Raw genomic sequence first — 13013 nt, 5'->3', positions numbered from 1 at the left:
GCTTAAACTAACGTAACATGACCTATTTACGTGAAGAACCTATTTACGTCCGGTTTGGCTCATGTCCACATGTCGCGGTGTATGATGCCAAAGCCTCTTCTCATGAGCAATAAAGAGCATCATAAGTATGATCCTTAGCCATCTCTTTAATTTTTGCACAGCAAAACATAATAGCCATGCGTTTACCACGTGAACGCCACGTGCCGCGCATTTGGGGGAAATTTACAGATAAACATCTTTTTTTCCATCGCGTTAAGCAAGTGGCCGGACAGACATAGTGATTTTACTATCATTGTCTGCAGACTACTTTGGACAGTTACTGTGCATTTTTTTCTGGTCTATGTTCTTCAAGCATAGCGCTAGAAGGGAAAAGATTCAGAAGTGGACGATAATGGGTTACCCTAGCACAATTCTTCATCATATACCTCAGTATAAATACATGCTCGCACGGCGTTAAACAGGCGGAGAAAAACTTACAGACCATGCATTTTCTTTTAAGAACAGCTGATATTTTTGCCCATGGGTTTGAAATTTGGCTCTGTCCGCGCTGTTTTAAGATGTATACGTTTTGAATAAATCGGACGTTAATTGGTCATGTTACGTTACACATATATACAAACCACAAAAATAGTCACCAATTAAGCTGTATTTGTATAAAACATTGTCAGTTTTGACCCCATACGGTAAGATTAGTCGTAAAAAAGCTACGGTGGTTTGAGGGTTAAAAACAACCTTCCCTTGAGAATTTACCGTCTGAAACGTTCTTTAACTTAACACTTAGACAAAAGCCTTATGTAGTCGTTTAAGGTGCATGAAGTTATTTACCACTAAGACAACAGCCGTGTCTGCTTTCTCTTGGCGGTGTGTGGCTCGGTTGTAAAGATCAAGACTGTTGAATCTTACTGCGGAGTCAAGTCCACACGCTAGGCCGATATATCACATAGCGTTGCTGTAAAGGTGCCGGGACTTGAACCTTCTTTCTTTATTCAAATATCAAAAACTTGCAGACAAAACATGCCTGGATGGCGATGATATTTACTATAAAATAGAGGACACCTTTATACAATATACAATATATCAATATATACATACAAACGTTCATCATTGATATAACAAGTGCCCATTATTGCACATTAGGTTTTACTGATTGTTGTACAAACTGATTGCCTGATGTAGAAAAGGGTTCAATCTGTAATATTTTGGTTCTTGGTGGGAGGATGGAGATGTTGTGTTTGTTCCTGAGTGACTAGTTGACGTTCCTGTTCCTGCGGCACTTGATCGAAAGACCAAAGTATGAGAGATTGGCAGCATGGATTAGGCAGCTTTAGAAAGGCTTTTTGTGGTTTTAGAGGAAATCCTAAAACTTACGGAGGGTTGTGAGAAGTGCAGGTGTCCAGCAGAGATCGCATATCAACGACATATGTTCGCGCGGAGTCATGTGGTGCTTTTTGAGGCTTGAGTAGGATTAACCTAAAGTCCAAGCAGATCTCCCCGGTGCTGAAATCGTACAAGCTAGCCAGAGAAGCTCCAGTCAGCCAGGGAAGTTATCAGGCACCGCACGGATTGCAAAAAAACCTTCTTCTGCCAGTTGGATACGTTCTTTGCAACCGTTGGGTCTGCTTGGAGATCAGGATTAACCAGGGTATCAGGAAAAAACGTTTCAAAGTTATGAAGAACACAAAATAGCCTGCATTCCAGCCTTTTTAGTTTTAGTACGCACTTTCGGCCGCTACACCGTGAAGGGACCAGACATACATTCAAATTTGTCGCCTAAAGCCCCTGTCACACCTGTGCGTATATACAAGTCCGCATCAGTTGCGTATTTATATGTTTTTGTTTAGCTTAAGTTTGCAGACGAATAAGTAATTTCTTAGGTTCGATCACTAGGCTGCACAACGGTGTGTCAAGATAGAAAACAACTTTTCCCCGCAAACCTTGCTTAAACCAAAAGAATGTTAATGTGCAACTCACGCGCATTTGAATATACGAACAAGTGTGACATGGCCCTTACGTCTAGAGAGTCGTTTCTACCATACAGCCCGTAAAAGTACTCAACCGGGCCAAGATACTGCCAACTTCTGCCACCCTAACTTCTGCAACTTCGCCCTGATACTGGACATACCAATTATATCCAGTATCAGGATGTAATGGCAGATGTTGACAGAAGTTGAAATCAGGTTACGTCATATCTAACATTGGGATTTTCCGTAAGAACTCGGGCGAAATCCGATGTTATCCAACTTCTGACGATGGCCGGGGGTGGCAGAAGTTGGCAGAGGTTAAAAATACGATGTTGTCTGAAGTTAGGAGTGACGTCATCCTAACTTCTGCCAGTTCTGTCGTGTCGTGTTTTACTGAAAGGCACACATGTATACTTGATAGGTAAAGAGGGATAAGGATTTATTTTGCACTTATTTTGACAAAAGTGCTAGCTTTCAGACCTTTGTTCTCCAAAAGAACTCATGGTCTCACCCGAAGCAGTTGATTATGCATGCTGAATTTTATGCAAATGCCTTTTTCTGGGAAGGCGAGTCAACTGTATATTAGGAGGTACATGTAGACATATTCATGTGTAACCATCCAACCTTACACCCATGGAAACAATTTAATTGGGCAGAAAATATGCTAAAAGTAAAAAATTTACTCCCAAAAGATTTTGGGGCATTACAGATTCTGAACTAAAACAGGTCCTGGAATAAACAACCTGCTCAAGTATCAATATTCATGGGTCTAGGTTCAGACAATTAAGGTAAGGATATAAATAAGAGTAATCTAAATCTGTTTGCCACACCCTGTTATTGCTCAGCTGCTGAAGGACGTATCCTACAAGCACGGCAGAAACAAGAGGACCAAAATTCCTTCACGACTTCCTCGCCCAGAAAGTGCCACCCGAAGACGTTCCTAGCTAGACTTAAGGACAAATTTGGGAAAATTCGAAAGGTGAGTATTTTTCGTTACCAGCATTAGCATTTTACTCATTCTGAGATAATAGTGAATCGGGCGATGCAAATAATTTGGAGTTTAAGCAGCGAATCATTTCATCTGGAAGGTCAAGGCTGATGGGGGAGACTAAGAATTAGCAAGTGTAATTCAGCCTTTACTTGTAAGCCTAGGGATTGAGATAACACGTAAATTATGTACTTAGATGCAGGTAAGGTACAATTGAAGGCGTGCAGATATTTCTTATGTCTAGCTTTCACATACTGGCCTGCACCAGGGTTAGGATAAGGCTAAATTGAAGATGAGTAAAAAAAGGTGCACGTTAAATTTGCCTGGTGTAATGTTAAAAGTTACCTATAAAAAAGTGCGCGCAAGCCGAAAATGCAGTTCTCCCGAAGAACTCATGGTCTCACCCAAAGCAGGTGGTAAGGGTATGCATACAATTTGAAGCGTATGCAAATGCCTAGTTCTGTGAAGGCGAGTCAATGGCATATAAGGAGGTACAAGTAGACGTGCTAATGTGAAACCACTCAGCCTTGCATTTGTAGAGAAATGCTACAATGAAGATGAATATAAAATGCAAGAGATGCAGGTTAAATTTGCCTGGTACATGTAATTTTGAAAGGCACCATATACAAGGGCGCGCATGCCGAAATGCAGTTCGAGCTTTGGTAACAATATGGCTAGAATGAATAAGGGCCGGGTTTGGAACAGCCGGCTTGTGTCCAGTTGAAGCAGGTGATCAGGGTATGCATGGTGAAGTGTATGCAACTACGTGTAGCTTTTTCTTCGAAGGTGAGTCAACTGCATATTATGAGGTAGACATATTTATGTGAAACTGTTCAACGGGACATCCAAAAATCATCGGTATCAAGATTTAAAAGACAATACAAAAAGTTATAGATAAGTGTCATTTCAATTTTTTCTCTAATCTCCATGCATAGACTCGAAACGTTAAAATTACAAATTTTCGAGAAAAACAGGCCCTAGAGTAAATAACATGCTTAAGTATCAATATTCAAATATCTAGGCTCAGACAATTAAGATTACCATATGATTATTGAATAATGCTGATGAGATATAAGCGAGCTGCAGTTTCTGAAGTAAAACAGTTTCTGGAGTAAACAACCTTCGCAAGTATCAAATTTCAAAGCTCTATGTTCAGACAATTTAGGTAGCCATATGAAGCAGATTAAGCTTATACTGTTCACCACACCCTGTTACTGCTCAGCTGCTGAAAGACGTATCCACAAGCGCAGCAGCAACAAGAGGACCAAAAATCCTTAACTACTACCTCACCAAGAAGTGCCACCCGAAGACGTTCTTAGCTAGCCTTAAGGACAAGTTTCGGGAAACTTGAAAGGTCAGTCGTTTTCATAAACAGCATTGGCAAATTACTCAATTTGAGGGGATATTGAATCGGGCGATGCAAACAATTTGGAGTTTAAGCAGTGAATACTTTCACATCGAAGAAATTCCCCTACATGTATCTGGAAGGTCAAGGCTGTAATGGGGGAGAGTAAGAATTAACGAATTTAATTTAGCCTTTAATTGTAAGCCAAGGGATTGAGATAACATGTGCATTATTCACTTAGATGCAGGTAAGGTACAATTGAAGCCATGCAGGTACATGTATGTCTTATGTCTTAGTCTATCTTTCACATACTGACCAGCACCAGGGTTAAAATAAGGCTACGTGAAAGTAAAGATTATTTTAAAAATGCAAGAGGTGTAGCTTAAATGTGCCTGGTGCATGTAATGTTAAAATTACCTATAAAAAAGTGCTCGCATGCCGAAAATGCAGTTCACCCGAAGAACTCATGGTCTCACCCAAAGCAGGTGGTAAGGGTATGCAAATTCATTTTTCTGTGAAGGCGAGTAAATTGTATATTTGGACGCACATGTATACGTGCTCCTGTCAAGCCACCCAGCCTTGCATTTGCATCCATCAAAATATCTTGATTTATAAGAAATTGTAAAGAAAAAATTCGCTAATCTCCCGCAAGAGTTTGAGAGGTATCACAGTTTCTGTAGAGTTACGCTACAATGAAGATAAAAGAGGTACATGTTAAATTTGCCTGGTACATGTAATTTTGAAAGTCACCATGTAAAAGCGCGCGCATGCCGAAATGCAGTTCGAGCTTTAGTATATGGCTGGAATGAATGAGGGCTGGGTTTGGAAAAGCCGGCTTATGTCTAGTTGAAGCAGATGGTGAAGTGTTTTCAACTGCCTGTAGCTGTTTTCTGCGAATGTGAGTCACCTGCACATTAGGAGATAGACATGTTATGTGAAACTGCCCGATGTTAAATCCCGAACCATCGTTTATATGGTTAAGAGACAATACAAAAAGTTATAGATTATATAATTTCATTACAATTCGTTCATTAATCTTCACACATAAGCTTTAAAGGTATAAATTACACAGTTTGGAGAGAAACGGGCCCAGGAGTAAACAACATGCTTAAGTATCAATATGCAAATATGTAGGCTCAGACAATTCAGGTAACTATATGACTATTAAATAACGGTGATGAGATTTAAGCGAGCTGCATGGACAATACAATTTGGAGTTTGAGCACCGAATCCTAGTTTGAACTAAGTGATAGACAATTCGCTATCTGGAAGGTCCAGGGTGTTTATTGAGATTTAACTCCTTTTAAAGCAATCTTGCTTTATTTTTTTCCCTTGATGTATGACATATGAAGAAAAAAGGGGTCAAGATGAAATGAGAGGGTTGCGAAATGGAGGACTTACATCTGAGTAAACTCACTCCAGGAAACTGTGCGTACCAATGGTTGCACGTACACAGATTTTATCTTCAGATTCACCAGAAAGTTCCACATGAACCATCAAATTAATTTGGTGTGGCCGAAACATTAAAGAACGGCAGTGTTTGCAATGGATATACATATACAATCATGTAGGTGGAGGCCATTCTGTATATTCCTTTGATGAGTTTGGCCTTATAGTCAGCTACTAAACAATCATTGCCATAACTACCTGCTGAATATTCGATGTTGAATCAGTAACATTTCATCGCAGGTCCTATTACTTACACGTATTGTTTTTTGTTGGCAGGGCATCATGAGATGTACACTTCACATGCTGATTTTCCTTCTCATAATGATGAAGGATACCAACAGCTGGTGGCTCATCCAGAAGCCAAAAGATGACTGCAAGAGTAAATGTAAACCCCCAGCCTGTAAATGCACCAAGATGGGCCTCACTAGTATCCCTCAGAACCTGCTAGCATCCATCTCTGGCTTGTGTTTGTCAAATAATCAGATTACATCCTTAAGTCTCACAAGGTATAGGGACCTGGAAGTATTGGATCTATACGGTAACCAGATTGCTATCATTCCGCCTGACCTATTTTCAAATCTAGCAAAGCTTGAACTGCTGTACCTAGGCAAAAATCAAATAACTCACATTCAGACTGGTACATTCTCAAATCTACCAAATCTCGAAAACGTGGATCTAGTCAAAAACAGAATAACTCACATTCAGACTGGTGCATTCTCAAATCTAAGAAAGCTCAGAGAGGTGTCCTTTGCTTTAAACAAGATAACTAAGATTCCACCAGGCACATTCTCAAATCTACCCCAGCTAAACTTTTTGTACCTAGACTCCAACAGCATAAATGAGATTCAACCAAGAGCATTCTCAAATCTACCACAACTCAAAATGCTGCATCTGCAGTCAAACCAGATATCCTTCCTTCCTCTGTCAGCATATAGCATGTTGGCATCTATTTCTTCTGTAAAGATTGACAAAAACCCCTGGCAGTGTGACTGCAGGATGGTTCCCTTCAGGTTAAGCATGAATGGGTCTTGTTCATTTGAAAGCCAAATAACATGTTCCAAACCTGCCATGTTCTCTGGACAAAAGCTTAAAGATATCAACCCTAAAGACCTAAATTGTACAACACCTACAATTGCACCATTAACTCCACTGCCCGTCCATCTAAGTAAAATATCAACTTTGCCTTATGTTGTTCAATTGGCAAGTGGTAAGAACTACTACGATACCACTACTTTCCACATTTCTCGCTATCACCGGTACTCCAAACAAAATGCTGTATCTACAACACGCCCTGTAGGCACCACATTCATAACACTGCCTCTTGGTCCAAGCAAACAAGAAAGCGGCCATTCCAATGAATATGCTCTTACTAAGAGTCTTAGTTTCCCCCTAAACTGTACACAGGCAACAACTTTTACAATTATGGCATCATTAACCGCACTGTCTGTCAATCTAAGTAAAATATCAACTCGGTCTGTTGATGCACAACTGGAAGGTTTTAACAGCTCCTACAATAGCACCACTAACCACACGTTTCGCTATTACTGGCACTTCAAACACAATGCTGGCTCAACAGCACACCCTGTAGGCACCACATTCGCTATACTGCCTGTCGATCCAGGTAAACCAGAAAACAATCTCAGTTCCTATGGATCTGCTCCAAATTTCTACCTGCCTGTTCTTATTGGCTCTGTCAGTGGCCCAGTAATAGGCACTGTCCTGCTTAGTGCCATCATTTTAACAATATGGCACAAAAGGAGGACCGGAAATCCTCCTTCAGATCCAAATCCCAAAATTGTTTCAGATGATGGCAATCCAGCTGCAAATGATGTCTACGAAAATGTGGAAACACCAAAGAACGGACACGTAACATCTGAAGCTGTGGGTCCAGCCAAACGTATTGAACACAGAAATATTGGTTTGACTAAAAGTTTAAGCAGCAACAATACCACAACTACTGTTACTGTAGCGACCAGTGATAAAGATTACCTATATGAGAATATAGACAAACAACACGATCAGACAGGGCAGGGTCAGTCTCAGGCCATCGATGAATCCAACACACAAAAAACCGCAACTATGGGCCAGTCACAGGCTATCACTAATGAATTTCTGGGTGATAGATATCTACTTTACAACACAGAGGTGGCTGCCTCAGAGCCTAATCCTCTTTACAAATGTAAAAATGATCAGGCAGGCCAGGGCCAGTATCAAGCTATCAATGGTGAACCAACTGATAGTAAAATCGTATATACAACACAGGGCAAGCTTCCTCGGAGACGAATCATATTACGTACACAGCGTAAAAAATGATCAGAGAGATTAGGATCAGACACAGAATAACATTGATGAATTGTTGGATGGCCACAGGGCCAGCACAGGTTTACAAATGTGTCAAAACGGCACCACGTCCTGAATCATGAGCACAAAAATGAGAGATGCAGGTGTCAGAGGCTTTACTAAAAACTTGACCCTTTATTGGAACAACCAACAAAACCAGACCGACTAAAATGACCCCCTCACCCTGTAAAGGTATTGATACCTACTGAATGGCCAGATGATGGCTTTGAAGTGCTTCATGACAACAAAAATCATGACTTAAAATAACATGATACTGGCTGACCAATGCAGATTTTTAAAAAACTTATACTTATTTATTATGTACCTATGTAATCTATGATAAAATGCAATCAAATGCAAAAATGTCTATCATTATTAGATTAAATGTACAATCAAAGTCATACTATCTTACCAGCAAAAGGAAAATATACTTGACTGTGTGACTGTGTGATTGCAATCTCTCCCGTTAGAATAATAGGTTCGGTCAAATCGCAACCTCTACGAAACTGACATGGATTGTAAATACTAAATATCAAGAAGTTGTATCATATTGTGTAGTTTTCCAAGAATACAACACAAATGTGTAAGATTTAAGGTTTCATTTTGTTATTGCCTAGGAATGAATAATCCCAATGAACAAAACGAACGAACACGGACCTGTCACCATGAATCAGCATTCACCCTACCTTATGTTGTATGTTTTAGAAATTGTATATTGTTGTACCATTAATATGTAATGATGTATGTTGATAGAGGTATTAGGACTGAAATGACTGTATCCCTGATATACTGTATCTAACCCTCACCTCTTCCCTCATGACCTCCATAAAAAGTGGCCTGCGTGCCGATTTGAACTTATCGTAAATAAACAAAGGTTCAAAGAAACAAAGAGTTAGATTTATGGTTTCATTACCTAGTACAGGAGACAATTCGGGTTTCATTATCTAGTACAGCTTTGTGGCCCAAGGGCTAAGGAACCTGAGATGGGCGCTGCCCTGTACAACTTATGGTGTGGGAATGACTTTAAGTTAATTTTAATCTTAAAATATAGTACTATAGTTCTGTATTGCATTAGTATATACTTTGTGTATATATACACACACACATTATACTGCACTGTAAAATACATGTTGAAACAACAGAAGAAACTTGTATTAACATTAATTAAGTCATTAAGTCACACCTGTCGTGTAAAAATAAGTTCTTACCTCCTCCTTTTTCTCCACCTGCTCGCTCCAGGCACCTATCGTATGCTTCTTCTGTGAGATTCAATCGAAGACAAGATAAGAAATCTTAAGACATTTTAGGTCACATCACATCACCTGTACTGCATCTGTTTGAAATTCCATGATGTATTCTGCTATTAAGAGGTGCACTGTGTACCCATCCAATTTCTTATGAATAGTGACATTTAGAGGCATAATGCTGACAACACAATAAAACACTAACTTCTAAGGACAATGCTACCTACTATCTATTTTCTGTCCATTGAAAATACAAGGAACAAAGTATAAAACTCAACTTGAGATGTCTTATGTCACAAAACTAAAAGGAACGGACACTCAGATTTTTTATTGAGCCATTGTATTGTCCCTAGTCCACAAAAGTATATTTGAAGTTTACATAAAACCTTTACTGTCTGATTCTTAGGTTAGCATGAGAATTGAGATCTGTATCACTGCACTTTACACATACAGTAGGTGGAAAGAATGACGATAATGGTAATGTGGTCTGGTGGTAAAGTTTCTTGGCGACATGTTATGGGTTCGAGCCCCTGGCCACAATGCTGTGCCCTCGAGACAGGCAGTTTACACCTTAATTTCATTACAAGACTTAGGTGAAACGAGTAGGAACGCTTTCTTGGATGGGAGATAACGCTTGAGGCCACGTGTTTGAGGAGAACCACACCTTGAGCGCATATAAGATCTCATCGCACTTTAAGAAAGACTACAGGTATCCATCCCAGTGGGAGTGAAGTGAATCTTACAGTCGTGTTTTACTGAAAGGCACACATGCATATTTGATAGGTAAAGAGGGATAAGGATTTATTTTGCACTTATTTTGACAAAAGTGTTAGCTTTCAGACCTTTGTTCTCCCACTCATGGTCTCACCCGAAGCAGTTGATTATGCATGCTGGAGTTTATACAAATGCATGTTTCTGGGAAAGGGAGTCAACTGTATATTAGGAGGTACATGTAGACATATTCATGTGTAACCATCCAACCTTACACCAATGGAAACAATTTGATTAGCAGAAAATATGTTCAAAGTCAAATATGTCCTCGCTAATCTCCCCCTAAGGTTTTGGATGTATTACAGATTCAAAGATCTAGGTTCAGACAATAAAGGTAAGGATATAAATCAGAGTAATCTAAATTTGTTCACCACATCCACAAGCGAGGCAGCAACAAGAGGACCAAAATTCCTTCATGACTTACTCGCCCAGAAAGTGCCGCCCGCAGACGTTCCTAGCTTAGACTTAAGGACAAGTTTGGAAAATCTCGAAAGCTCAGTCGTTTCCGTAAACAACATCGGTACATTACTCATCCTGAGGTGTTAGTGAAGTTTAAGCAGTGAATTTGCCCTATCTGGTAGTCTGTACCAGACTAACTACGCCAGGGTTTCACTTGCAGGGTTTCACTTGCAGGCTCCGTTACGGGCGAAATGTGATCTTCACTGTGGACTGACTCTACTGGCTAATTATTCCTTTTTCTGCCGAATTCTACGATTCATACGCCCGTAAGAGGGCCTGGTGGAGGCTACCTATCTGGAAGGTCCAGATTGATGGGGGTACTAAGAATTAACAAATGTGATTCAGCCTTTACTTGTAAGCCAATGTATTGAGATAAAACTTCATTATGCACTTAGATGCAGGTAAAGTACGATCAAAGTCAGGCAGATATTTATTATGTCTGGTCGGTCGCTAATGCGGGCTTTTCATGTGCGCTGGAAGTTGCCAAACGGACCTGAAGGTCCGCTAAAAGTGGAAGATGGCTTGCGAAATTAAAAACGAAGAAAGAAAGAAAGATAACTAGAAAGAAAGAAAGTCAAAGAAAGCATGCGTGCGCCCACCCATCTCCTTCATACGTCAAGCTGATTCGGGTCATCCGGGGCCGATTTGGGTCATCCCTGACACCGACCCTGACACGGCTTTTGCCCTGCCCTGCCCTGCTAATCTCATCGATTTGGCTGACCAATGGGCTCGCACTATTTTGTAAGACTACCGTCACACCGCCAACCAACGCAGGCCTTTGGCTGCTTACAAAGCCTTGACAACCTCTTAGCCGGGCAAACCTCTTAAAAAATCAGGGCAAACAAAGTTGCGCTCACACCACAGCCCAGCAAATCACCTTTTGAGCCACGTACATGTAGTAGCAGTGTATTAGAGATTGGTGGGCGCACGCACAGAAACTTGCGCCCCAGTCTGCTTTTTAATCCTTCTCTTTCCGTGATTAAAGTCCTTGAAGTCTAAGCGGTAAAAAGCCCGTCGATGCGAATAGAACAGCCGGCCCTAGCCCGACAATGGCGTTCGCGAACCGGGTGTGACGCCAGAAGGAGAGCACTCCGGTTCCCGAACACCATGCAGGGCATCAGGCCGCACATAGCGGGCGCGGCTTCTACTTCCCCCGCTAGGTCGGTCGCTAAAGCGGACTTTTCATGTGCGCTGGAAGTTGCCACACCGACCTGAAGGTCCGCTAAGAGTTGAAGAAGGTTTGGGAGTTTTAAAACGTAGAAATAAAGAAAGGTGGAAAGAAAGAAAGAATTTCAAAGAAAAGAAAATCCGTCAGGAGGAAGGATTCCATGCGTGCGTCCACCCATCTCATTCGCTAAAAAACGTGGGATATCAGACGCTGATTTGGATCATCAGGCGCTGATTTGGATCATCAGGCGCTGATTTGGATCATCAGGCGCTGAATTGGATCATCAGGCGCTGATTTGGATCATCAGGAACTGATTTAGATCTTTCGACAATGATTTGGGGCATCAGGCGCTAATTTGGGTCATCAGGCGCCGATTTGGGTCATCAGGCGCCGACCCTGACACGGCTTCTGCCCTGCCCTGCTAATCTCATCAATTTGGCTGACCAATGGGCTCGAACTACTTTGTAAGCCTTAGCTCGGGCGGACGGCTACGTCACACAACCAACTAACGCAGGCCTTTGGCTGCTTACACGTAAAAAGCCTTGCCAAGCGAGTAGCCGGTGCGGGCCAGCCGCATACAAATCAGGGCAAACAAAGTTGCGCGCGCACCACAACCCAGCAAAGCACCTGCTGAGCCACGTAGTAGCAGTGAATCAGAGATAGGTGTGCGCACGCACGGAAACCTGCGCTCCAGTCTGCTTTGTAATCCTTCTCTTTCCGTGATTAAAGTCCTTGAAGACCTGGTCTAGGCGGGAAAAGCCCATCGATGCGAATAGAACAGCCGGCCCTAGCCCGACAATGGCGTTCGCGAACAGGGTGTGACGCCAGAAGGAGAGCGCTCCGGTTCCCGAACACCATGCAGGGCATCAGGCCGCACATGGCGGGCGCGGCTTCTACCTCCACCGCTAGGTAGGTCGCTAAAGCGGACTTTTTATGTGCGCTGGAAGTTGCCACACCGACCTGAAGGTCCGCTAAGAGTTGAAGAAGGTTTGGGAGTTTTAAAACGTAGAAAGAAACAAAGGTGGCAAGAAAGAAAGAATTTCAAAGAAAAGAAAATCCGTCAGGAGGAAGGATTCCATGCGTGCGCCAACCCATCTGATACGCTCAAAAACGTGGGATATCAGGCGTTGATTTGAATCATCAGGCGCTGATTTGGATCATCAGGCGCTGATTTGGATCATCAGGCGCTGAATTGGATCATCAGGCGCTGATTTGGATCATCAGGAGCTGATTTAGATGTTTCGACAATGATTTGGGTCATCAGGCGCTAATTTGGGTCATCAGGCGC

The sequence above is a fragment of the Branchiostoma lanceolatum genome, chromosome 4 (assembly GCF_035083965.1).
Source record: "Branchiostoma lanceolatum isolate klBraLanc5 chromosome 4, klBraLanc5.hap2, whole genome shotgun sequence".
Classification (NCBI taxonomy): Eukaryota; Metazoa; Chordata; class Leptocardii; order Amphioxiformes; family Branchiostomatidae; genus Branchiostoma; species Branchiostoma lanceolatum.
The sequence above is the reverse complement of the archived record's forward strand: the minus strand, read 5'-3'. Positions refer to the sequence as shown.